Source organism: Marmota marmota, unplaced genomic scaffold, assembly GCF_001458135.2.
Source record: "Marmota marmota marmota unplaced genomic scaffold, marMar, whole genome shotgun sequence".
NCBI classification, from domain to species: Eukaryota; Metazoa; Chordata; class Mammalia; order Rodentia; family Sciuridae; genus Marmota; species Marmota marmota.
This window is the reverse complement of record NW_026000206.1, coordinates 3312300-3340006: the sequence shown is the minus strand read 5'-3', so window position 1 is coordinate 3340006 and position 27707 is coordinate 3312300.

The window sequence follows — 27707 nt, the reverse complement described above, 5'->3', positions numbered from 1 at the left end:
TCTCCTCGAACACCTTCTCTCTAGATGGATCCAGTATAGAGGAAGCCAGAGGAGAAATGTGCCCAGATCTGGAAGGTAGAAGTGAAGTGGCAGTCGTGACATTCAGGAGGTCACTAGAGGCAGGTAAGGTGGCAAGTGAGGCTAGAGTGCTGGCAGATTCCGGTTTGTCCTCGTTCTCACCTGCACATGTACCTAGCTCTTCCCAAATGCCTTCCTGCTGGCCAAGAGAACATCCAGAGCCCCCTCAGACAGAGAGGGACAGCCTCCCACCATCTCTTTCCCCCTTGGCAATCCCTCTCCTGCAATGGGACCTGGGTGGCAGCTTCCGGGGCTGGCTTACAAGTTCTACCTTTCCGGCCCAGGTTAGTGCTTTAGGAGGCTGGTTGATGACTTTGTTCTGGCCCTCCAACTTCTCTTCCCAGATTCTCCTTCCAGTTTGAAGCACTGACATTGTCTTGAAGGGTTTTGATGAACCCTTGATCAGTGGGATTAATGGAGGTAACAACCAGGAAACTGTCCCCCCCTTCCCCAAATACTTATGGAGACTCTTCAGTGAGTCAGGTTCTGACTTTGGAATAGAGCAGGGAGAACACAGGGATACCTCCCATCCTCATGGAACCTGCACAGCTAAGATGCAGATAGGAGCTGTCATTTACAATATTGCAGGTGCTGGGCTAAGTGCTTAACATAACAGTTCATGTCACCCTTGCAAACACAGCTTTATGATGTACGCACTATTATTACCTCCATTTACCCATGTTAAACTGACAAGTTTGGATTAGTGGGTTTCTTTCCTTGGGTAAAAAAATTTGGCCCAAATTGCCTCTGTATATAGCAAACTGCAACCGCACTTAATATGTAAACAAACTACAATCTAATTTAGGAGCATCTTTTAACAGCGCGTTAGTCAGGTTTTGTCACTGTGACCAAAATGCCTGGCATGAGCAATTTAGAGGAGGAAAAGCTTATTTTGGCTGTGTTTCAGAGGTTTGGTCCATGGTCGGCTGAGTTCATTGCTCTGGGTCTGGGTGAGGAGCTCATCATGGAGGAAGGGTGTTGTGAAGTAGAATAGCTGCACCCAAAGCAGCCAGGAAGTAGTGGGGGGCAGAGCACAGGGAAGACACACCCATTCACAGCTCGCCCTCAGTGACCACCTCCTCTAGCCAGGCCCTGCCTGCCTACAGTTAGCACCCAGTTAGTCCATTCAAACTAGGAGGGACTAATTATGTCACAGCTCTCACAATCCAATCATTTCGCCTCTGAATGTTCCTGCATTAACACAGGTGCTTTTGGGGAGCACCTAATATGCAAACCATAACAAAGAGATAGCCTAGTCTCAGCCAATCACAGCAGTGAAACTTAGCCAGTCACCCTGATCAGGTCTGTCTGTACCTCACTCCCTTTTCTCTGGCTATAGAGGTAACCTGCCCGTGTGGCAGGGCAGGGCCTTCCCAACCAACTCTGGTCTGGAACGCTGCCCAGTTTTCTTGCTCAAGTAAACAGTGCTAAATTCAACTAATCTCAGATTTTTCTTAAACACCCACAAGGAAAAAAGCTTAAAGAAACTAGGATGGCACCAACTCCAGAATGCAAATTCTGATCCTTTGGGCTATTGGGCCTCCCTGAGCAGGAAGACAAAGCCCAGGGCACGGGGCACCCACAGCAAGGACAAGCTGGCTCTTGAGTGGGATTCTTGTCTCAAACCCAGAACTTTTAAAAGATTCTAGTGGAGAAACCCCAACCCTGGAACAATGCGGTTGTGCCATCCAAAGAGGCCTGACTGATGGATGGTGGCTATGGGGGCAAAGCCAGCCAGGGCCATGGCCAGACAGTGAGGCCCACCAGGCCCATGGTTGGTTGGGTTTTGATTCAATGCAGAGAGAAATTAAGTGACCAGCCAGGTCCACCATGTATTACTTAATCTTTTCTCTGTTAAGAGATAAATGAACAGTGATAGGAACACAGAAGACAGTCGCAAGAACATCAACACCTAATGGTGGTTTTCTCTAAGATGAAGAGGGATGGTGATTCTAGAGAATCCTCTCTAAGTCAGACATTTCATAGTATGTGAATTTTTAATAGCGTAGATGTATATTTTGTAACCAAAGAATAAATGAAGCTGCTAATAAGGCCAGAAGCTTATGTTGTGGAATTGATTCAATTAGGAAGCATGGTCACAACAAGTGACCTAGTGCACAGGTGCCTGACTAGCCCAGGCCATCTCCTTTATCACACTCTGTGCCTCCGGTGCCTTCATATGCCTTCACAGAACGGTGCTGAATTTACTGATTGCTCCACGGCAATGAAGTCCAAGTTCACCTGTAATTGATCTTGCCTTCTACCCCATTCCCAATTCAAATCAAGGCCAAACCATGAATCATTCTAGCAGGGCCCAGAAAAATCACATACACCAATCTGAATGTTATCGCCTGCTGTTTGGGAAATATTGAACCAAAAAAAAAAAAAAAACTTGACAGTGATCTTATTACAATTTAAATATATTGTTTATAGCTTTTTTGTGGACCTGTCACAAAACAATCAGTAAATACGTATTCTTCAAACTGTGATACTAATGAAAAAAGGTCAGATTTGAGTTTGTCAATATTCTTCTTAGATTGATGTTACCTTTTTATGTCAAAAAAAAAAAAAAGGCAAACTTGAACCAAAACTTTACAAATAGATTAGTTTTTTCTGTTGACAGCATCAATAAGAGCCAGGAGCCTAACTATGTAGCTTGGCCCCCTGAGAATTAGCATTTTTTAAGTCAGTAAGAGATTCTAATCCTTAGGGATTTCCAGTTCCATTGTATAGTTTTAAGAGGCAGCAAAATGAAAGCAGATTTCAAGAATCATTTTTATCTGTTGATGGATGAAAGTGTTCAAAAGGTACAAAATGATCGGATTAAGAACCACATTGGGAATGGGAATGAAAACTAGTACAACCATTGAGGAAAACAGCATGAAAGTGCCTCAAAAAATTAAAAATAGAAGTGCTGTAAGAGCAAGCAATCCTACTACTGCCTGTATATCCAAAGGGAATGAAATCAGCATGTGAAGAGATCCCTGCACTCCTGTTTATCGCAGCACTATTCAAAACAGCCAAGAAATGGAAACGATTTACATGTCCATCAACTGGTGAATGGATAGAGAAAATGTGGTCCTTATATATAATGGAATACTATTCAGCCTTCAAAATAAAGAAATCTTGCCCTGTGCAATAAGATGGGCAGAATTGGAGAACATCATGTTAAGTGAAATAAGCCAGGCACAGGAAAGACAAGGGCCATGGGATCTCACTCAGATGTAGAGTATTAAAAAAGGAACTCATAGAAGTTGAAAGTAGCACGGTGGTTATCAGAGGCTGCGGAGCATAGTGGGGAGGAAGGGATTGAAAGTTTGTAATTTTTATGTCTTTATGTATCACTTAAAATGTAATAATTTCATTATAAACTATAAAATTTAATTACAGAGTTTTGAACTATAAAAAGAAGGAACCAACTTAGACTACTGTATTTCCAGACCCTGATCATGTGCACCCCCTCCCTTTGCCTTCCAATCCCTCCAGCTCCCACCTTATTAACCCCACTCATCTTTATCACCCACCTGTCACTATGGTGGGCCACGTAGGACATTTTGCTCCCCAGTCTGACAGAGTCCATGTGCCCCATTGTTGAAAGTGCTTCGCAGCAGGGACTCTCCATTGCCTTTGGCCCCTGCGCCAGCCCAGAGCATATGTCCACAACTTGTTACTAGCAAACAAACAGGGAGGTGACTTCAATTCAGTCTCCAGTACTGCCACTAACAGCTGCTCCCTGAACAAGCCGTCAGCCTCTCTGAACTTTTCTGTTTCCTCATCAGTAACCTGGAGAGGAAAGACAATCAGCATAGTGTACGGATCAGAACTGCAGAATAAGGCAAGGCTATCATGGATGGGAAAGCAATTTGAAAGGCATAAATGAATACGCTCAGTGCTCAATTCAGAGCCAGTCTGAATTCAGCCCTAAAGGGAGAAGAAGCATGGCTCCTCAATCTTGATTTTAAATTCTTTCTAATTTGTTAAATCTCAAAGAAACCACTTCCATTTATTAATCATGTCTCCTATAGGTGAATTTGAAATCTTAGCAGTCTTTCTGTGAAACCTTGACTGACTGTCTTAAACAAAATTTTCCAGTTGGTCTCCCTGTGTGTGTATATAAAATTATATGTCTAAATATATATTATGCAACATATAATAATTATATGATAGCATTTAAATATAGAATCTCATTCACAAAATAAAAATTAGAGAAAGTCAGATTATGTTTTCTTTGACAAACAGATGCTTTCGTCATATTATGGTGATGGTCTCTATTGTCTTGTCTGGAAGTTTCCTTGGGAAAGTGCACTTCACATCCCTATGGAACTTGTAACGGATCTTCTTTGAGTTAATTTTCTAGAACATTTCCATGCCAGTTTTCTCCTCTTCTTACCACTTCCAACCAAAAAGCAACAAACGTGCATTTTGTAGGCTTTATTATCCCTGAGGTTAAAGTCAGTCTGAGGACTTTTCCAATGTGAGGGCTAAAATTCCAAAAGCAACATGGAGCAAGCAGACGGGCAGCTCTAATACACAACGAGGAAACCTAGGCAGCTTCTTCATACACCTTCTTGGGCAGAATGACTTCCAGTTCTTTATCACATTATTCAAGGTGTGAATTAATCCAGCTTGAGGGGATGGCAAAGAAGTAACAACCACAGAGAGAGAAGAAGAAGAGTGGGAGCAGAGAAGAACCAGGGAGGAGTTAGAACCAGGGAGCCAAGTTAGCAGAGGACCTGGCGGCAGGTGGGTGGGTGGCAGGTTCTCCACTACAATCCAGCCACCTCCAGGCAAGACGAGCTCCCCGGCCTCTATCTTAAATTCTTCTTTCTGATGTCTAACGATGATCAGAGTAGACAAAGCAGGCTTCAGTGAGAGAACTACAAAGTTAGGAATGACAAGTCCTGACTACAGACCTCTGATTCCTGCATTAGACACGGTACTGCATCCCTTTTGGTGAATGGTGACAACAAACATGATGAGCAACATGAGAACTGCAGGTTCAGTGGGAATAATAGCAAGCGTTCTCCTTAGCGCCCGCTAGTACAGCAAAGTAGTGTAGGAGATTAGGGTTCAACCAGTGATGCATTCTCCGTCTTTATTGGTCACAAATGCCAGACACTTGAGTATTTGCAAACTGAGCTATCTTCTCCTTTTTTTCCCATGAAATAAAAGAACCACATTGCAACACTAAATCATAGATAGGGCAGACTTTACTAATCTGTTAATTATTTTTAGAATTTAACAGGTTGTTATTTAAAATAGCTGCCCTAATCCATTTTCTGTTGTTATAACAAAATACTGAAAGCTGTGTACTTCATGGAGAAAGGGGGTTTATTTAGCTCACAGTTTTAGAGACTGAAAATCCAATTTGAGTGGCCTCATTATTCAGCTTCTAGTGAGGGTCTTCTAGCTACATCACATCAGATCAATGGTGTCATGGTGGAACTTGACTGAGAGGGAGAGATCACATGACAAGACAGGAAGCCAGAGAGCAGGGAGGGACTAGTCTTTGCTCTACTGAAAACAATTCACTTACTCTGAGAGAGCAGTGTCAATCTCTTCTGAGGGCAGGGTCCCCAATGACCTAACATCCCATTAGGCCTCACCTCTTAACATTGCCACATTGAGGACCCAGCTTCTAACTCATCAGACTTTAAGGAACACATTCAAACCAAATCCAAACCATAGCAGTGGGAATTTATCCACTTGTTTTTACAATTTCCATTATACTTAAGAAATTTCCAGACATATAAGCAAAAAGATTATGTTCCATAAAAATTTACATTTTAGCTGTTAAAATTTATGGACCAATTCCAAACTTTCACAACAATATTCTTTAAAACTGATCATTTACAAGGGTAAGAAAAAATACCTGAGGCTTAGAATACGGATGCCTGGATTTCTAGACCTTGCTCTATGCCTTGAGCAAGTTACCTCCCCTCCACAGGCATCATGCCTAAGTAAAATCCAGTGTATTAGGTCTAGTGTCTAAAGACTCTTCACTCTAAATAAATCCAAACTCAGCAGTTTCAGTATTGCATTGAAAAGGATTGTGGTTGGGTTTTAATCAGCTTTTTTGCTACTGTGGCCAAAAGACCTGACAAGAACAATTTAAAGAAGAAAAGTTTATTTGAGGACTCACAGTTTCAGAGGTCTCATTCCACAGATGGCCAACTCCATTGCTCAGGAGCCTGAGGTGGGATACAATATCATGACAGAAGAAAGCAGCTGGGGACATAACACCAGGAAGCAGAGAGAGAAAGAGTTCCACTCCCCTAGAACAAAAATATATAGCCAAAGTCATGTCCCCAGGGACCCACCTCCTCCAGCCACAGCATAGCTGCCTACAGCTACCACCCAGTGGGTCCCTATGAGGGGATTAATGCACTCATTAGGTTAAGACTCTCGTAGCCCAACATTTCACCTCTAAACTCTCTTGCATTGTCTCACACTTGAGCTTTGATGGAAAACCTAATATCTAACCCATATCAGGCTGCATCAAAGGTTGGTGGCAAAAGTAGAGAGATGAGTTCCAGTGTCTGAAAGTGACAAACAGGGCACAATGGGGAGAAGCCCTTCTGGCAAGTGACTGCAAAGATCTCTCCAAGGTATAAAGCCTTGCAGAATCTGGGCTATGTCAGGAACTTTCATGTCACCTTACCTGCCCCAGGAACTGGTGTAGGCACGAGTCCTTATGGAGCAGAGAGATGGGGTGGGGGACGAGGTGTTCATCTTCAGAAGGGACACTATGTTGTCACTACTCACAGGGAGTTCTGAGGAGGTCCAGAGACAGGGTCAACAAAGAAAGGGGGGAGGAAAGCCTTCCTCGGGGGCTCATTTACAAACATGCCACCCCACAATGTCACTTTGACAAAAGGATTATTTTGAGCTGAAGACACAAGAAACAGAGGACACCACGACTCTGGACACTTATCCCAGAGAGCACCAAGAGGAGTCCACACAACAAACCTCATTGAAATGATCAACTTCCATTAGTTTCCTCTGTGTGTTGACTTTCTTATAGTTTGCCATCTTGGAACCCCAAAGTCCCTCAACTTTTCTTTTCGTTTTTCCACTTTTCTGAAAACCTCTCATCCTACATTAGATGTTATATAGGCAACAAGTTCTAACCACCCCTTGGCCTCCCTCATCTCTGAGATTCTCCCAAGGAGGATGTGTACAATGTATGTGTTAATGAGCTATTTGAGCTTCTCTTGTTAATCTTTTGTCTGTTTGATTCCCAGGGTCCCAGCTAGAGAACCAGGAGAGCAGAGGAAAAACATGTTTTTCTTCCACTAAATCCTCTCATAAAAAGCCATCCTATCCCAATCAAGAGCTCTGTCCCCTTCTCCAAGTTGCATGGTCTCCCCACACCTGGACCCAGCTTCTCATCCTTGGGGCAGCTGAACAAGGGTTGAAAATATCCTGAGTTTAAGGGAAACTGGGTTTAAACAGATATAGTAACGTGCTATGCACAGCCACAGACAAAAAGTAAGAATATGGGTGGATCCTCTTGCAGACCTCCCACAAAATTCCAGGAAGGTGTGCGAATAAGCACTGAACCAAGGTGGTAGGAAGGAGGCTTGGCCATTCCCAGAGGTTGACTGGGCCTCTCCTGCCTTGGTACTCCAAAGGTGGCCTACTGGAGTAGCTTGGGTGCCTTGGAGGTGCTTTAAAGACATACAAATCCTTGGGACCTTTCCAGACTTGCTGAATCCAGATCCTTGGGGGTGAGGCCATTATCTGCATTTAAGGAGCTGCAATGTGATAAAGTCCAAACTCTAGGGTCTCCCATCAGCTACAAAATCAGCACTGAACAGAGCCGCCAGGTCCCACTGTGCAGTCAGGTTTACTTGTACAAACTTGTTCTTCTCTGATTGACTTTGTCCTTGGTTTTGCAACTGCCTGGCTGTGCACCCAGCAGAGCGACCTCTTGGAGAGCCACCCTTCTCTAAGTGACCAGAAAGTCTTCTCTTGCTGTTCTATGCTGTGGAAATCACTACAAAGCAGCATTACAGATACTCCAGGGCAATCTCCAGTGCATATAAGGAAAGACTGGGGAGTTGGTCTTAAGATGCAGAGTCCTGTGCTTCAGTTTCCCTGGGAGTCCTGGGACTCTGCACTTCAAACCATTCCCCAGATGCCTGGGGAGCGGGTGGTGTAGGGCACTGCACCTGGAGAAACCCATCACGAGGTAATCCATCATGGGGAAATGCCAGGGACAGCTTGGCCTCCCTGGAAGGAGCTGAGAGCTCTTTCTGATTTGTGTTTGATGATCTCCATCAAACAAGTTAATGCCAACCACGAATTAATGACTTTTAAGCAATTTGTGTAGGTGGCTGCCCGTGTAATCAATCTTAATTCACAAACACTGCTGAGTGCCCACACAAGGGTAATAACGCGCCCAACTTCACACATAAATCTCTCAAATGGAAATTAAGCAGGTAGATGTGCCGCTCTGATGGGCATCACTCAACATCCCAGGGGGCAGCACTAGGTTAACAGGATTGAAGCTAAAAAAATCAATTGGACAACCGGGAGAGGGCCTGTGGGTCAGGGCCCTGCTGGGAGCCACAGCTGATTTCAAAGCCAGTGCAGGAACTGAGGTCAAAAACCCTCTCCTGTGTGGGACAGGTGTACGGTGGACCTAGAGACCTCAGGGAGAGCTAAAGTCACTTAGGAAAGGAGAGTAATGCAACCAAAAGAATGCAGTCCCCACACCCCAGGTGCTCACATCCTGTCTCAGGTATGGGCAGTACCTGTGACTTGGCAAGACAGAACTGGACAGTGCAGAGGTTGTGGGCTATGTGTTTGATGTATAACCACAGGGTTATACTGCCTCCCCTGCTCCCTGGTGTGGGGATGACCCAGATCCAGCCATAGGTACTGATTAGCCACAAGTTGACCGTGCGGCTCAGTCACAGTCCTCCCATGATATTTTACACCAGATGCTTGGGATTGGGAGCTATGAGGACACTATAAACTCAGTGTTGACACTGCCACATGCAAAGTGGTTGCCTGTGGTTAAAGCAACACAGAAGTAGTAGAGCTGGGAGCCCAGATCTATGACAGAACTCCATTGTCACATAAGCCAATGCATTCATTTCTAACTTGAGCAAGTTTTATGGTGTCCCTCTTCTTTGCAACCCACGGATTCCAAACTAAAACAACCTCAACATTGACCTGTGAGGCCATTCTAGGTCCTAGAAAGGTGAACACCTGGAGCATACTCTGCAGAGCCCAAACAAGTCAAAAAGCTGTCCAATCAGCCCCAGTGAGGGCACGCTGGCATGGATGCTGGGGTGGCAGAAATGGACTTCTATATAGTTTGTTGTGATTCTATTACTTTCCAGACAGAAAGCCCAGCCCTGATTGTGTGGTTTGCATATCTCTGTATTAATGTACCTGGTACCCTCAAGGGATATAGAACACAGACCAGCAAACTTGACCACAAAAGATTGAGTACATAGGACCCCGGAAGAGAGAGAGAGAGACTCTGACCATGGGAGGCCCTTCCAGCCTCCTGCAGTTAGAGGCCACAGGCATCTCTGTCCCTTAAAGGATGAGAGTGGTATGAGCATACCAGGCTCTCGGCGCCCCCAGCTCTAGAGGAAGAGGTCTCCTGCAGCCCCAGAGTACCGCCCGCCTCACGCAGCTCGTGGAGTATTTGAGTCACGTGCATTTGAGAAATCAGTCTGGTTTGCAGCGATGGAGAGGTTAAAGCAGCATGTGGTTGAAATGGTTTGGGGAAATTGCTTTTCCTCCCCCAATTGTCAGTGGTTGGAGGTGGCAGGCAGTGTGCTGGGTGAGGTGAAGCCTGGAACCCACTGACCCAGTGAACGCAGCTGGCCACTCTGACCAGAGTTCTTCAACCACTTCGGGCTCCAGGATCTGAGGCATAGTTCCCTCTACCTTCAGACACACAAGCTAAAATCTGTAACAACAACAACCAAAAAAAAAAAAAAACAAAAAACATCTTTCCTGCACACTGTGCTTTCCACACTGACCCTGCCTCCTGCTGTCCCTGCTAGGACTCCACTTGACTTTGGGACAATTAGTTCCTTCTCCCCATCCTACAGCAACAGTGCCACCTCTGAGCAGCCTTTGAATGACTCAGATCTCAGATGTCCTGGGCTTCCATTTAGCATCGACTGCAGACTTCCTTGCACCTTAACTAGCTGCTCAGTGATGGCTCCCCCAATCAGCTGGCAGCTCCCAAATGCAGGAGCCTCCTCTTAGCCACCTTTGCCTCTGCTCCTCCCTCTCCACCCAGAGTCTATCACAGTTTCACGCACGGTAGGCACATCACAAGGGTCCCTTACATGGAAGTAATGGAGTGCCATCGGAAATGAACATAGGAAATCTGACCACAGGAGGGGGGCCATTAGGGGCTCAGGAAGCTCCAACTAGGGAGCTCTGAGCATGGAGGGAAAGCATCATCCACAAAGGAGGGGCCTCCCGTCAGCCCACCCATGGGGGAGCATGCTCTTGCCTATAAAGGTTCTGATTTTCAGCAGAACTCACGGCTGCCAAGAGCCATCTGCAGAGGAAGGAGGGGGTTTTCCTCTGTTTCTCACCCACATTCATCCAAGAGGAGTGAATAGGAGGCTAAGTTCTAGATAATTACATGATCTCAGATCATTTATCTGGCTCCGTGAAATTGGATTTAAAGGGGAGAAAGCTTAAGGAGAATCATTAAGCATAAATATCCTAGGAAAATTACCCTGAAATCATACATTTCAGCCCAGCCTGAGAGAGATTTGCGGGATGATACAACCCGAGCGCTTTACTGACTCAGGAGCCAGTAAATGTGGAGCCAATGAGGGACTGGCCTGCTGGAGGCAGAGCCGGGACCACTGCCCAGGGTTCCTCCATGACTTGCTCTTAATCCATCATCACAGAAGCAGCAATTGCCAATGAAGTGATTTAAAAAAAAAAAAAGTAATTTCTTTTCCAGTTCAGGTAAGCTCATAAGTTATGTTTGTACAGAAATTTTGAAATGTCATTACCAGAGAACAAGACAGACAGGTGCCTGCTCTCCGGGGTGGNACTTTCATGTCACCTTACCTGCCCCAGGACCTGGTGTAGGCACGAGTCCTTATGGAGCCGAGAGATGGGGTGGGGGGCACAGGCTGTAGATCAACAGAATCACGTGTGCTGATCTGTTCGAGCAGCTATAACAAGATATCTTAGATGGGGCAGCTTACATACGACAGACACTTATTTCTCACAGGTCTGCAGACTAGGAAGTCCAAAATCAGGGCATTGGCAGATGTGGGGGTCTGATGAGGGCCCATTCCTCACAATGGTGCTTTCTTACTGTTTCCCTCACGGGTGGAAGGGGCACAGAAGCTGGGGCCTCCCTTACAAGAACACTAACCAGGGCTCTTTTCATGACCTAATCACTCTCCAAACGCTCTACCTCTTAACACCATTGCCTTGGGGGAAAATGAACAGAGCAATGTTCCATGTTGAGATGCAGAGGAAAAATTAAAATGGACTGTGTGATCCGAGAGTGACTGGGGTGCATTGAATTTCAGAAACATCTCTGAAAAGGTGACATTGAAGAAACTAAAATTTGGGACAAGTAGGCAGAGGCCAGCTCATATCAAACCTTGTAAGCCAAGATTTGCTCTGCATTTTATAAATGGCAGCCGGAGAAGAGTTAGAGGGCAAAATCCAAGTCGCCCCTCAGAGCACACCGACGCCCCCTAGTGTCTAAGATTTTCTAAACAGGAATGTGTCCAGCTTAAAATCAAAAAAACAAACTAATCTCAGCATCCTTTGCAGGTAGGAGTAGCCACATTTTTATCAATGAACAACAAAGCCCTGGTCTAGGACACAGCAGGAGGAGGAGGTTGGTAAGATGGCAGGAGATGGAAATTCTGAGAAAGTTTCCCAGAAGTAATGAAGGCGTAGGAGGAGGATGTCTCAACTGATACGTACCTCTTGCCCTTCCTATTTTCTCTTCCTGCCTGCAATTTGGAGATGATAGCTGTAGTTCCAGATTCAAAGCCAAACACTAAGAATGGCAAAGTAGAAAAGTACAGAAGCCCAGGTCCCTGAGCAGTCTATGGCACCCCATTCCACACTTGGAATTTCTACAGACTTCTCCTTAGATGAGATAAGTAAACTCCTGTTTCACTGAACCACCATTTTTTGCGTCTGCATTATAGCTAAACTCTATCTTCCACCTCCCCCACTTGAGCTCGTCATCCTGACTCTCTCCAGGTCTCAGCTCCTGTAGATTGAGCCATCTCTCAAACTGGTGCCTGGCTCTGATGCCCACTCCTGTCACGTCTGCTTCTGGCTTGGCGGGAGTTACCCTCATCTCCTCATGCCCCAACGTCCACGGCCAGAGCGTGGGGCGTGCTGATTTTCCTCCTGCAGATGCTGTGGGCTGCGTGTTGGCAGAGGGGCTGGCAGCCTTTCTGGGAGACTGCCTCAGGCTCTGGTCAGGGCTCCAGCTATGAGGCGCTCACAGCCTCCTCAGAGCACAACCCCTGCAATATCCTTCCACTCAATTTCAAAAACGCATAGCGATGACCAAACGGAAGGCAGAAATCACATGGGAGAAAAACACAGAATTAAATTTTTTTTTAATTAAAACTGTTTTATACTCTCTGGGGAATTAATTAAAATGGAACTGTTTCCATCTTTCAGCTTGCAGACATGCTCCAGAGCATCAGCTGCCGTTGGAATGCTCAGACATGCGCCATAGCCACGGGGGAGAAGACGAGGAGGTGGGTTCAGGGCTGGAAGGAGGCCCTTCGTGATGATTAGCTTTCTGGGGTGAATGTAGTTAGACTTTGATTTACAATTTCTAATTTTCCCATCTCCCTGCATCGAACAGGGAGCCCTTAGCATCAGGTGAACATGGAAGAGAGGATTCGGCAGCGGAGAGGCGAGAACACACTGAATTCCCAAACGAAAAGATAGAAATATCCTCAGGATAAAGAGAAGAGATTTTTGAAAACATCTGGTGAGAAGATGCTGTTGCCATGTTGGAAAAATTAGTAAGTTGGAAAGCCTCCGGCGATCAGCTGCTTTGGTTTGAGATGGCTTTGTGGAGCCACCAAGATCAGAAAGCCTTCGTCATCCAACTCAGCCACGGGCTGAGTTTCCCCCTCCCCAAATCTGTGTGTTGAACCGCGGCCTCCCAACATAACTGTGTTTGGAAATGGAGCCTTTGTGAAAGTAACTGAAGTAAAAAGCAGTCCCGAGGGTAAGGCCCTGATCTGATGGGATCAGTGTCCTTAGAGAAGAAACAAAAGAGCTTGTTCCCTGGGCACCTTGGGAGGACCTCGCAAGAAAGCTCTGTGTGCTGCCAGGAGGAGGGCCCTCACCAGCCCCAGCCCCTGATACCTCCTTAGTCTCAAACTTCCAGTCTCCAAAACTGGAAAAACATAAATTTCCGCTGTTTAAACCACCCAGTCTATGGGACTTTGCTGTGGCAGCCTGAGCTGAATAATAAAGTGTCCCTTGAATTTACTCAATGGAAACTGAGAGTGCAGGGGAGGTTGCCAGAGGATCCCAGGGCTTGGGACTCCTGTGGAGTCATACAGAGGGCCTTTTAGCTTTGTGGCCACTGGGAAGGCCCATGACCTTTCTCAAGCTCAATGTCTTAATGTGTACAGTGGGAACAGTGACAGTAGCTATGAAGAGCGGGTGCAGGTAATGCAGCCCCGGCAGGGAACTGATCATCTGTTGTGTTGTTGTGTTGCTTTGTTGGTGATCTTGCTTGAATGCTTGTGCTCTGTTGGAAGGGGGTGAGATGTGGGGACTTCCAGCCTCAGTAGTCAAGACCTGAATTCTACTCACTTGCTCTCACTGTCCCAAAGGCAGCAGATGGTGGCTGAAGCTCCCAGCTTGCCCTTGTGACCAAGAGGGAAGGAAGTTGAAAAGGAGGGCAGTGCAGAGTCCTTCCGTCTGGGTCCCGGGCCTCAGGGCCAGAGGACAGGAGGGGGCTCACCAGGCTGGGACTGGGCGACCATTGCATTGAGCCATTTCCTAAGGGTGGGTTCCCAGTCCTCTCCCTGAGCTTCACCACCCCCCCTCCTACAAACTCCTTTTCTACTTCAGTTAACCAGAGCTGGTGTCTGTCCAGTTCCATCAGGAACCCTGTCTGGTGTGATGCTCAAAAGCAGTTGAGCTGGTGCCGTGTCCGGCCAAGGGAGCCGAGTCCGGCGAGGGACGGCGAGGTTAAAAGACACACAGGACACCAAGGTTCTTCATCCAGGAGTCAATACCCTTTATTGCTAACACACTTTTAAGTGGCAGGTCTTCACTGACTGCACTTGGTACAATTATCATCCAATTTTTAGACAAATCACTTCTAAAGAAAGAAGGTAAGATCCTTCTTTCATGTCAGTAGTGACAGCAGATTTAAAATTATACCCCTACCAAAGACTCCAGGCCGGCTGGCTTCCAAGCCCTTGGTGTGCTACTGACTCCCACTGGAAAGACAAGTGATCACCCCCATGTTTCTCTTAATTGTTGTGCCCAGAAAGTCCAAGAGGCGCTCAGACCACAGCCCTCTCCAGGACTGCCCCTCACCTCTACATCAGAAACAAACCTCAGAAAAGAAACCCCAGCTCTGGCTCTCTTCTGAGAAAGCACCACGCAGAATCTCACTAGGTTCCCTCAGCTGCTTTTCCCCAATGAAGCCTTTCTTTAGAATTCCATCCACATTTTAATATTTGGGTTTAAATTAATTTAAAATAATTTAAATATGAATCAAGCGAGGTTGAAAAATCGTATTCAAATCAGAAAACGTACAAGGAAGATTAAAAGTATACAGTCTATCTGAGACTGTATCAGTCAGGGTTTCCAGAGAAGCCAAGCCAAGCCGGAGGGTAGGATTAATGTGTGTATCCGTGTAGAGGCATATTATACAAACTTACCTGAAGGAATTGGCTCATGGGAGTGTGGGCCTGGCAGTGCCCCGGCAGCAGCTGGAGCTGCAGTCTAGAGGCCAGATTTCCTCCTCTGGGAAACCTGGGCTGCTCTTGCTGCCTCTGACTGATTAGGTGAGACCCCCCCACACACCCTCCAACCCCTACCCCTGTGTCCCTCAGGCGGTCTCCTGGCTTCAAGCCAACTCACTCTACATGTTCCTCACGTCTATAAGGACCTTCACAGCACAGTTTGAGTAAATCACTGGGTCCCATGGCCAGGCCAAGTTGCCAAATACGATTCCACCCTTTATGGAATCGTAGCAAAACCCAGGATCACTTCAAACTCTCCTCCACACCATAATCCAGCCAGATGAATTCTTTGGCAATCTTCATGGATCATAAAAGTAGTTTGATGAACCACATCCTCCATTCCATGTATTTTTCCAATATACTTGCAACCTGACATGTATGTATGCATGCTCATGCATGTAGACGTATATATGTATGTGTGTGTGTGTATATATATATATATATATATATATATATATATATATATGCAGATATGTATGATGCAGCTCTCCAGATACACACACACACACACACACACACACAGTCTCCTACATCACTTAATCACTTAGGTGTGTTTTCCAGATGTGCTCCAATGGACATTCCAAAACCTCGCTCCTGTTCATTTCCCACCCTGCAAGCTGGCTGCACCATAAGTGAACAGGGGAAATTACTTTTTCTAAGCTAATGCTTGTGGGTTCATTACACCTCCTTCTTCTTGTCATAATGATATTTAACTTGCATTTTCATTTTAAGCCATTATGTGGTTACTGTTTAGAGCCTGGAAACTAATCTGTTCTCTTCCTACCCCTTCAACACCAGTGGTTTTGCCATATTAAATGTAAAAAAAGGAAAAAAATACAGTATTTTATATCCAAGCTGCAGATAGAGTGTGTCATTAACCTCTTGTTTCATTGCTTTGGCAAATGCAATTTTTAGAAAATAGAAAGGAAATCAGCTCCTGCCTCTGCATATGATCACGCAGCAAGTAAGAGACAAGCAACGCGGATGTGAGAATTCCCAGCATTCCCAGCAAACTTGTCTTTAAAGTGGAAAAAAAAAAAAAAAAACAGTGGAATTCCTTACTTAGCCAAACCCTCACTTTTAAATTTTTTCCATCTTTTATGGTAATTGTTCTGTTAGATAATGGACTGGATGAGCTATAGTTCAGTGTGATTTAATTAGCTTTAGTAATGCTTCCCCCTGCCTAGTGCCTCTGCAGATGCGTTGCCACAGGAGGGCATAAACTGGCAAATGCCTAGGACAGGAAATGCCTGGTGTGACTCTCACTTCCAGACTCTCGAAAAGTCAAAGAAACCATCCATCTTCCATCTTCCATCTCCAGTGGACCATTTTCCCACCAACTCCCACCAAGGGCAGCCTGCTTTGGCCCGTTGATACTCAAGTACTGACTGACATCATCTCAGACCAATTTTCCTGGTGTTCCCTAAACATATTTATTTCTCTCCTTCGAGTTGGTATTTACATAGATCCTTCCGGTCAGTACAGAAAGCTTGCTAGTACAGTCATTTAAATCGATGCTGACCTGTGATTTGCCCTGAAGGAAACTTAAGCTTGCTTACCTCAGCTCAAGAACGAACTTGAAACTTTTTTTGCTTGGTCGGGGGCTTTTTCAGAAAATCAGATTTATCTCGTTATGGTTATCTTAAATAAATTGGAGTTACTTTTATTTAATGAATTCCGCTTAACCTTGAAAATAACTAATGAAAGATTTTACAACGAAGAAATATTTAGAAAGGTTTGCTGCTTCATGTGATATTTGTCTACAGTTTAAGAAATTAAGTGACTGAAAGATCAATGCAGAAACAGCATGATTTTAGATATGCTTATCTTGTCCTAACTGGGACCAACTGCTTGCTTCCCTTTTTAGAAAGTTGTTATATTTGTTATATGTTTAGCTGCTCTATCCTAGAGAGATACGTTGGCAATCAATTAAAGCAAAATAGCCAATAAGTAGGTTTTATGAGACTGAAAAGAATACAATTTCTACATATTGTTTTACAAATTTCTAACACTTTCTCAGGTTGATCAGAGCTTGCATTCAAAATCTGCTTTTTATTTCACTTTGGCAGCTGATGAGCGGCCCAGCCTCCTGGGGGCTGTGGAAAGGCAGAATGAGTCTTCACCTGCAACTACCAATGCATCAGAATCTAGATCATCTGAATAAGCCATCCAGTTTCTAGGATCATCTCCTCTTTAACGCTTGGGGACACAGAGCAAAGAACTGTTTTTCAATACTCTAAATAATTAACCACTAGGTTTCAATAACTGATTTCATAGGTACAACTCAGTATCAGGTGAGTATCAGGTATCACAACAAGTTTGCATTAAAGGACTTATCAAAAAAAAAAAAAAAACAAAACCCCACAGCTGGGGATGGAGGGAGAGAGGGAGGGAGGGAAGGAAGAGGGATGGAGAGAGGGAAGGACAGAAGGAGCTCACAGTGTTGGGTACCTGGGACTGGCCTTCTTTAGGGACACACACTGTTCTTTAAAATCACGTCATTCCCTCCTCAGAGACACAAATGGGAAATCAAAGGGAAAGCAGAGCTAGCATCCTAAGAAATGAAGGAGGGTGGGAGGCAAGGAGAGAGGGAGGAGGGAGGGGCCCAAAGATGGAGCAGAATCATCTCTGGCATGCTCACTGAAGAAAATCCAATTTACTTTTTGCAATTTTGAAAATAAAATCAGGGGAAACATTTTTTAATAAAAGAAAATAAAGAAAGAAGATGCGATGGCCGCCTAAGGACAAACAGCTGCTTCTCCCATCTCAGGCTGGTGCTGGAGCCACGCTGTCTCCAGAAGTAAGGAAGAGAGGAGAAAATAAAAAGGCGAGGGCTTAAAAGACACGAGGAAATTACAGGGCTGCTCCATGAGATCCAGGGCAAATAAAAGAAAATGGGAAAGTTTCAAGAAGCCAATTCAAATTTCTATTTAAAATAAACTAAGATTAGGACTAAGTGCAAATTTCCAATGAACTTATCTGGTATATTTCAAAGTGTGGAAAGTAGTAAAGCAGGCTGTTTGGTAACCACAAAGAGGGGGAGAAGAGGAAAGGAAAGAGTAGCTTGGCTGAATTAAGTTTTAAATTTTTAATGAGATTCGGGGCCCTAACTCTGTCTGCCTGTTACACCTGGCTTTAGTGGCAAACCTTCCTGGTTTGGTCCTCCTCCCTCAGGTTCCCAGGCTCTACCACCAGCAGAAAAGAGTTGCCTAGGTTAAGAACTGGGTTGGATTCTTAACATTCATGTATTTACCTATATACTACATGGTGCCAGTTCCAGTAAGTCACTGAAAATCAGAATCAGGCAGGTTGCCCACCCCAACCCCCAGGATCACAAACACTGTGACTGCGCACTAGCTGAGCTGTGAGCTTTCTGTTAGTCAAAGCAAACTCAGGAAAACAGGATGGGGACATGATTCCCATTTGGTCATTTGTCAGATTCAAAAAGGAAACCCACCCATCATCCTAGATTATTCCTTGTCCTTGGCTCTTCATGACCAACCACTTAAGTGAAGCCTGCCAATTCCATCTCCCTGGTTCTACCCACTCTCCCTTTTCCACCCCTATCCCTCCAGCTCAGCCTCAGCAGGTCGACCTTCCCTTTTCCAATAAGCAACTTACCAACCCTCTGCTCCCTACTTCCTGTCTCCAATTTTTCTCTCCTGCCAGCCAGTCTGTTCAGCTGACCAGGTCATTGCCCAACAGAAGTTTTCCAGGGCTCTCCTATGTCAACACTAAACCTCTAATTTTGGGGTGCATTTCCCTAGTGGGTGCTGATAGTTGTGCCAAGAGCTATAGGAAACTGAAGAATAAACACACAATGTCTTCCAGAAGCTACAGCGATGCTCAAAGCATTGGGTGGAAAAACATTTTTTAATGGGTATATAATATGGAGTCATTTACAAAAGTTATATAAAACATTGTTAAAACAAAAGACTTCGATCAAATTTTCAGTTTTTGCAGATGATATGACCTTATACTTAAAACGTCTAAAACACTCCACTAAAAGACTTTGAGAGCTGATAAACTCACCAAAGTAGCAGAATACAAAACCAAGAGCTTTCCCATATACCAATAATGAATCCACTGAAAAAGAAATCAGAAAAACAATTCCATTCACAATAGCCTCAAAAAAAAAATAAATCTAAGAAAGGAGGTGAAAGACATCTGCAATGAAAGTTGGAAAACACTGAAGAAGAAAGGACACAAATGCTAGAAGATGGAAAGACCTTGCATGTTCTTAGATAGGCAGAATTAATATTGTTAAAATGGTCATATTACTAAAAGTGTCCTGCAGATTAATTGCAATCTCCATCAAAATACCAGTGACATTCTTTACAGAACTAGAAAGAAAAGCAGTCCTAAAATTCATATGGAAGAATAAATGACTGAGAATAGCCAAAGCAATTCTGAGAAATAAGGGCAATACTGGAGGCATCACAATACTCAATTTCAAATTATAAGAACCATGGTGCTGGGATAAAAACAGACCCGTAGACCAATGGAATAGAATAGAAGATGCAGAGACAAATCCACACAGTCAGTCATCTGATCCTTGACAAAGGTGCCAAAAACATACACTAGAGGAAAGGAAAAAATATTTCTTTAACATATGGTGCTGGAAAAATTGGAAGAATTAAACTAGATCCCCCTCTCTCACTGTGCATAAAAGACAATTCAAAGTGGATTAAAGACCTGTGATTAGACCAGAAACTTTACAACTGCTAGAATACAACACAGGGCCAACACTCCAACATATAGGCACAGGCAATAACATCTTCACAGAACTCCTAAAGCTCAGGAAATAATACCAAGAATTAATATATGGGATGGCATCAAATTAAAAATCTTCTGCACAGCAAAGGAAACAATTAATAACATGAAGAAAGGTACTACAAGATGGAGGAAAATCTTTGCCAGCTACTCTTTTGACAAAGGATTAATATTCAGAATACATAAAGAACTCAAAAAACTTAACACCAAAATATAGAAAACTAACCGATAAAGAGCAAAGGAACTAAACAGACACTTCTCAGCAGAAGAACTAGAAATGCCAAGATATATAAGAAAAATGTTCAACATCTTTAGCAATCAGCGAAGTTAAATCAAAACTACACTGAGATGTCATCCCACTGCTGTTAAAATGGCAATCTTCCAGAATACAAGTGATAATAAATTCTAGTGAGGATGTAGGAAAAAAGAAGTAAGTACACACTGCTTGTAGGATTGTAAATTAATACAACCACTATGGAAATCTGTATAGAGTTTCCCCAAAAGACTAGGAATGGGATCGGCATATGACCCAGCTATTCCACTTCTTGTTATTTATCCAAAAGAACTAAAGTCAACATACTATAGTAATATACACATATCCATATTTATAGTAGCATGATTCACAAGAGAAAAGTTATAGAACCAGCCTAGGTTTGTCTGTCAACAGATGAATGGGTAAATAAAATTGTGATATACATATACAATGGAATTTTACTCAGCCATAAAGAAGAATGAAATTTTATCCTTTGCAGGAAAATGGATGAAACTGGAGAACATAATAATAAATAAAATCAGCCAGATTCAGAAAGTTATGGGAAACATGTTTTCTCTCATATGTGGAAGCTGGAGAAAAAAATGGTGGGAAAAGATTCTCATGAAAATAGAAGGAAGACCAGTAGAGTAGAATGGGAGTCAGTGAGAGGAGGGAGAGAGGAGATAGTGGAGGTACTGGGGAATGGAATTAATCGAAGAATTTCACATGCATGTTTGAGTATATCACCATGAATCCCACTATTATGTATAATTATAGTGTATCAATAGAAATGTTTAAACTAAGACTTTAAAATACGCTCTGCGAGGATGACCACTTTGGACTCAGCTCTCTGAATCCATTCATCATTCTGTGCTAAGAAAACACAAGAGAAGTTTGGAATGTAATAAAAGAACTGAACTCTTTGTTTTTGTCCTTTGACATTCTGAACTCACAAAAATTTGTCCTATGGAAATGAGCCACCATATGCCAAAGACATATGCCACAGACAATTCATCAGAGCACTATTTATAATAGGAAAAAGTTATAATAACTCCAGTGATCACTGCTCATTGGTCCATACAAATAACAGAATGCTTTGCATCATTTTATAAGATGGTGCAGTAATATATTATTGGTATAAAATATGTTTGAGGTATATTGTTAAGTGAAAAGACATAGTATTTTATTGCTCATACCCTGAAGAACAAAGATCAAGGCATAAAATTGGTAGTATTTGGTAGAAGAAATGGCTGGTAACTTTTTGGTTATGTTTGTTTGACAGTACTTTATATAACAGGCATTGCTTCTATAAATATACACATAAAGATATTTCTTTCTGTGGTAAGGCAAGAAACTCCCACTTTTTGCATAGGATACACATCGTTAATGATCTGTTTCCTGCCCACCTACCCTTAGCTTCCTGCTACTCCCACCCTGGTCTTTACCCACAGAGAATATTGCAGTAACCAGCTTTCCAAGCAAGAGGCATGCTCTCACCTCCTCTATGCCCTACAGATGCCTTCCTGCCTGCCTGGCATGTCCTTTAGCTTTCTTACCTGTCAAAGCTTTCCTGATGACGATCTGGCTTCCTGTTGGCCTTTGCCTGGAGAGCGAGCATTGTAGACACAGCAATCGCTGCCTGATCCCCTTCACAGCAACACCCTTCAGTGAAGGTCTAAAAGGCTGCTGCTCTTATGAGTCAGCCTTTGCCCACTAGGGCAACACTGAGTCCCCCAACAGAGCCACTGAAGGAGACTCAACATTCTGGGGATTATTAGTTCACACAGTGGATGCCTGGGTCCTAAATCATGGTAAAGGAAGGGAAGGCAAATCCTGTCAACCTTCTTGAGACAGCCAGCCAATGAGCCTTCACCCTTGAGCAACCAGCCACTCTAATATCATTCTTTTGACCAGGTTAAAGCCCAGTTTTCTCTGCCATCATGGAAAATCCCTATAACTTCATTATTTGTGTAGCCAAAGAGCTTCAATCCAATTGTACCAACCACAAATGTTCATCATAATACAATCCACAAAAGAACAGCAAGGCCTAGATGTAAGTGTGTATTTTCATCCCCAAATAATTTTGAACATGGTGTGAGTGAATGGAGGGGAGCATGGGGGGACAGACAGATAGATTAACAAAGAAAATACTCTATGCCCACATCATGGCTTATTCAGCCTGACACCTTGGGCTTTGGAATGGAAAACCACATTCCTCAGTTTTGCATCCACCAAGCTGCCTCCAATTGCAAACCTACAGGGAGAAGACAACATGAACATATTTGAGGAACAATCCCAACAATTCTCAGCTTTAGGGAACTGGCAGAAGTTGCACCAACCTCTAGGGTCTAACCCACCCTGATCAGAAACACTGTTTCTAGGTCTTGATCACACCAACAGGGGATGCTAATGATAAAGCTGGATATGAACAGCCTGCTGCAAGTACCTAGCTTCACCCAGACATGTAGTGAGCCCTTGATCCTTGGCCATCTTGGCCTCATGAACATGTCTCAGAGGCAAATCTGGCAATCCCCTGCTTGCTTCTGGAATGGAAGTTTAATACCTCTCCACAAAGGAAACCTCTGTCAGCACAGTTTCTACTGCGAGAGAAATGGCAGCCATGGAAGAACATTTCTTAAGCAAAAAAAAAAAAAAAAAAAAAATCCAAATAAATAACNCATTTCTTAAGAAAAAAAAAAAAAAAAAAAAAAATCCAAATAAATAACACAAAACTCAGGGACAAGTTCTTCTCTTTGCCAATTATCAGACAGCTTTGAAGTCAGTGCCCAGCTTTTACTACATGCGACAGTGTCCCCAAGCTTACATTGGAGTTATTAGCTGAAGCCACATGATTCTAGTCCCACCTGAGCAAGCAAAAGCAACGAGTGGTGATGATTACGGAGTTGTCATGTTCATGCCCAGACCCAGGGTCCACACTTGGTCTGCTTCAAGGACAATAGGTATTAAAAACCCTCAGTCTCACTAGGAATCATGCAAATGCAAATGAGTACCAAGGGATGTTTTTTCACTCACTAAACTAGTAACAATTTTGAAAATGCTATTGCCCAAAGTTGATGAGGGTGTAGGGAAGCAAGTAGTCGGATACTTTGCTGGAGGGAGTGTAAATTGGCATAGCACTTTGGAAAATGACATGTCAACATGAATTATAAACCCTAAAATTTTATATGTGAATGACTGTGGCATTTTTTTCCAGCTGAGAAAACAGAAAACCTAATTCCTAATGACTTGATCAATAAGGAAATTTATTACCTCACAACATATGAGTTGCTGTAAAAAGCTCCAGGGCTGGTCGATTCAGAAACTCATGACACTATCCAAGGCCTCTGCTTGCTTTGCCAACTTGAGCTTGTTGGCTCTCTCTCTTCCTAGAAGCACATTCGCATACATTAAAGCAAACAAACAAAACCCTGCTTCTTTTTGGTCCTTAAGGTCTAGGAAGTCCTTTTCAGAAGCCCCCTTGAAACAGCCCCCTCTACTATGTCATTGGCCTAAACCAGTGATCTCACAAGTGCCCCTTGGACCAGTATCAGCATCAGCTGGGAACTAGTCAGAAATACACATTCTTGGCCCATCTTGGGCCTACTGAGTCGGAAACACTAGGTGGAGTTCCTAGGTTCCAGAACCACTGGCCTAAGCCAACCAGCTGATGAAGGGAATGAATAACCACAGTTGGCTTAAAAATAATCATGACCCACCACTTCCTTGGGATGGCGCACCTCCCCTGCACAAGGCTTTTCCTCTCTGACTTTCATCCTACCTGCCCACTTGCAGGATGAGCCCCAATATGCTGCACTCTCAGTTAAAAAAAAATTCAGCTATGGAACAGAAACCAAATTCAAAATGCCTTTAACAGTAAGGATGCTTATTGATTCATATGAGGGTAAAATGTTTAGAGTTAATTAGTTCAGATATTTATCTCTTGCTTTAACCTGTAGGTAAACTTGTCACCCCACCCTGGATGTGAGATCCTATGCTGATTTTCAAATATATCCACATAGCCTTGATCCTCTTCTCTTCCAAAGAGTGCAGACTGATTCCCCTTCCCTTGAGTGTGGGCTTTAGTGACTTGCTCTAACAAATAGAACGTGGCAGAACCCACAGGGTATGCCTTTTGAGACTACAACATAAAAGGCACCATGGCTTCCATTTGGCTGCTTGTTCTCATCCTCTGATCCCTTTCTCTGGGGGAAAGGCAGTTTCCAGGTTGTCAGTACTGAACCCTAGAGAGAATTCCATTTGGGGAGGAACTAAGTCCTCCTGCCCACAGCCGTGTGAGGCTGCCACCTTGGAAAACAACCCTCCAACCCTGCTCAAGTCTAGATGATTGCAGTTCTATCATGAAAGACCTGCACCAGAACCATCCAGGTAAGCTGTTAAAGATTCCTGATCCAGGGCTGGGGATGTGGCTCAAATGGTAGCATGCTGGCCTAGCATGTGTGGGGCACTGGGTTCGATTCTCAGCACCACATAAAAATAAAATGAAGACAATGTGTCCACTAAAACTAAAAAATAAATATTAAAAAAAGAATGCCTGATCCATAAAACCTGTGAAATGATGTTTGTTGTTTTTTTAAGGCAATAAATTTGGGGGTGATTTGTTTTATAGCAATGGTTAATGAATTAACCATTAGACCCCAGGTAGAATTGCTTGGCTACCAGAGATATGCAGATTTCAGTTTTACTTTGTAACCTTTTCTCCTTCCTAAGACATGTGACTCCCCCACAGGGGTGTGCTCAAGACAACAACCCCCATTTTCTTTCCACACCTAGGCCTTGTTATTGATTCTGGCCCATTGTGTGGCAAAATTCTTCTTCTCTGATTATTTTTCTTTTAGACATCTGATTTCTGTGGCTATTGCTGTTCTATATTCTTAACAGGAGTTTGTTGGGAAGAAACTCCACCTCATCCTACAGCAGTGACTCTAGTAGCAGAAATTCTGCCATAAACCAAAGGTAGAGGAAAAGTAAAGAAGACTTGGGATTCTGGGGCAAGCTTGTCAGGAAACTGCGGTTCCCACCTCAGAAGGATAGTGAGGATTCCTGATGAGATGGCAGCATTTTCTTTTTTATAAATTTATTTAGTTATTTATTTAAATTAGGTATATATGACAGCAGAATGCATTTTGAGTCATTGCACACAATTATAGCACAACTTTTCATTTCTCTGATTGTCCATGATGTAGCATTGCACAGTATGCACAGTCATACATGTACCTAGGGTAATGATGTCCACCACATTCACCATCTTTTCTGACCCCATATCTCCTCCACTCCCCTCCCTCCCCTTTGCCCAATCAAAGTTTCTCCATTTTTCTCATGCCACCCTCTGCCCATTATGGATCAGCATACAATTATCAGAGAAAACATTTGATCTTTGGTTTTTGGGGATTAGCTTACTTCCCTTAGCATGATATTCTTCAACTCCATCCATTTACCTGCAAATGCCATAGTTTTATTTTCTTTTAATGCTGAGTAAAATATTCCATTGTGTATATATACCACAGTTTCTTTATCCATTCATCTATTGAAAGGCATCTAGGTTGCTTCCACAGTTTAGCTATTGTGAATTGAGCTGCTATAAATATTGATGTGGCTGCGTTACTATTTTTTAAGTCCTTTGGGTATAGAGCGAGGAATGGGATAGCTGGGTCAAACGGTGGTTCCATTCCAAGTTTTCTAAGGAATCTCCATACTGTTTTCCAGAGTGGTTGCACCAATTTGCAGTCCCACCAGCAATGTATGAGTTGTGCCTTTTCCCCCACATCCTTGCCAACACTTATTATTGTTTGTATTATTGATAACTGCCATTCTGACTGGCATACGATGAAATCTTAGTTTTGATTTGCATTTCTCTAATCACTAGAGATGTTGAACATTTTTTTTCATATGTTTGTTGATCAATTGTATGTCTTCTTCTGAGAAGTGTCTGTTCAGCTCCCTAGCCCATTTATTGATTAGTTTGTTGTTGTTGTTGTTGTTGTTAAGTTTTTTGAGTTCTTTATATATCCTGGAGGTTAGTGCTCTGACAGGTGTGTGGCAAAAATTTGATAGCAGCATTTTCTGGAAACTTAAAACAAATTGCCACCATCTTTCTTACAGGTTACAGTTTCCCTAAGTTACCCAAGACTGCTTCTATCTTCTTCCTGGAGTACAGGTGGGCAATGACCTAGACCTGCAGTTAAAACGTGCCCATAGAAGCTTCTAGGTAGACAGGTGCCAGAGGGTCAAGAGTAGAGTGGGCAAATGAAACTAGCCCATTTTATGCTCATTCAATACACTGGAACCTGTAAACTCCAAGAACCATGCCTGGGGCCCAGGCTGAAACCTGGAGCCCAAGTTGTTGTTCTCCATGGGATGATGAAAATCCACCTGGAAGTACCTGGTAATGCCCAGCTTCCTCAACACATCCATGGTCCACTAGCTAAAAATATGGGGCCAAACCTCTATTAAGAAGTGTCTGCGCAATTCTAATGCACTCTAATTCTGAGAACTATAGTTATTTTTAATTTGATATATGATTTATATTTAATAAAATGTATAGATCTTCAGTGTTCTATCCAGTAATTTTTGACAATTGTCTACATCTGTGAAAACCCCGCCCAAAACAAGATATGCAACATTCCCATCACCCCAGAAAACTCTCACTTACCCCTTTCCTGTCAACACCCACCCCTAGAATCTATGACTTCAGAGTTTCTATCAGCATAGAATATTTTATAGAACTGTTGCTTTTTGTAACAGGGAAGTTGAAAAAAAAAAGTTGGCCATTTGAGAACCCTAAGTAAGCCATTTCTGTTTGGCAGGAGGAAACGACTTCAATTGTCCATTTGAAGAGATTGTTCCTGATTCTTGGAAAACCAGCTTAATAGGCCTTTTAGTGATGGAGATGTAGAGCTGTGATTAGAGATGGGCCTGAAGACCTAAAGCTGCACTGAGAGGGAGGACAGAAGGTGAAGGGTCTCTGTGGTGATGTGTTGCAGGAAAAAAAATATGTCAAGGACATTTGTCCCCACAAAGTCCTTTGCTCAGGGTCCAACCCAAGGTTAAGGGACTGAGGGTCAAATAGGATTGTTTTCATGAGAGCTTGTGTCACTGGGGCTCAGATGAGGGACCCCAGCAACCCCAGCCAGGGTGGCTCTCATAAATGTCATTTTTTAAATCATGCTTTCTAAGTAATGGACTGAGGGCACACCAGGAAGTCTTTAATATTTAATATTTGATTTTTATCTGGCCCTCACCACCACCTCATTTAATGAATTGTCTTATTAATTCTAACAACTTTCCACTTAATTCTCAAGGTATCTCTAGATGCATAATAAAATAAGCCCATTTCTATTTTCCCCTTTCCAATTGTTATGACTTGACTTTTGTTTTCAGATTCCTGTCTTATCACTTTGGCTATTTTTAAATTATTCTGAAGCTCTGTAGAATGAAGATATTGGTATTGACATTTTGACCAGCCTAAAAATTGTAAGTTTAGGAATAGAGCAGTTATAATCAGAGTAAACAACAAAGAGGCCACATCAGTAATTTGGTTGTGCTGGGACAGGGGCTGGTAGTGTTGTGAATCGACCTTGAGCATCAGTCCCTCATCT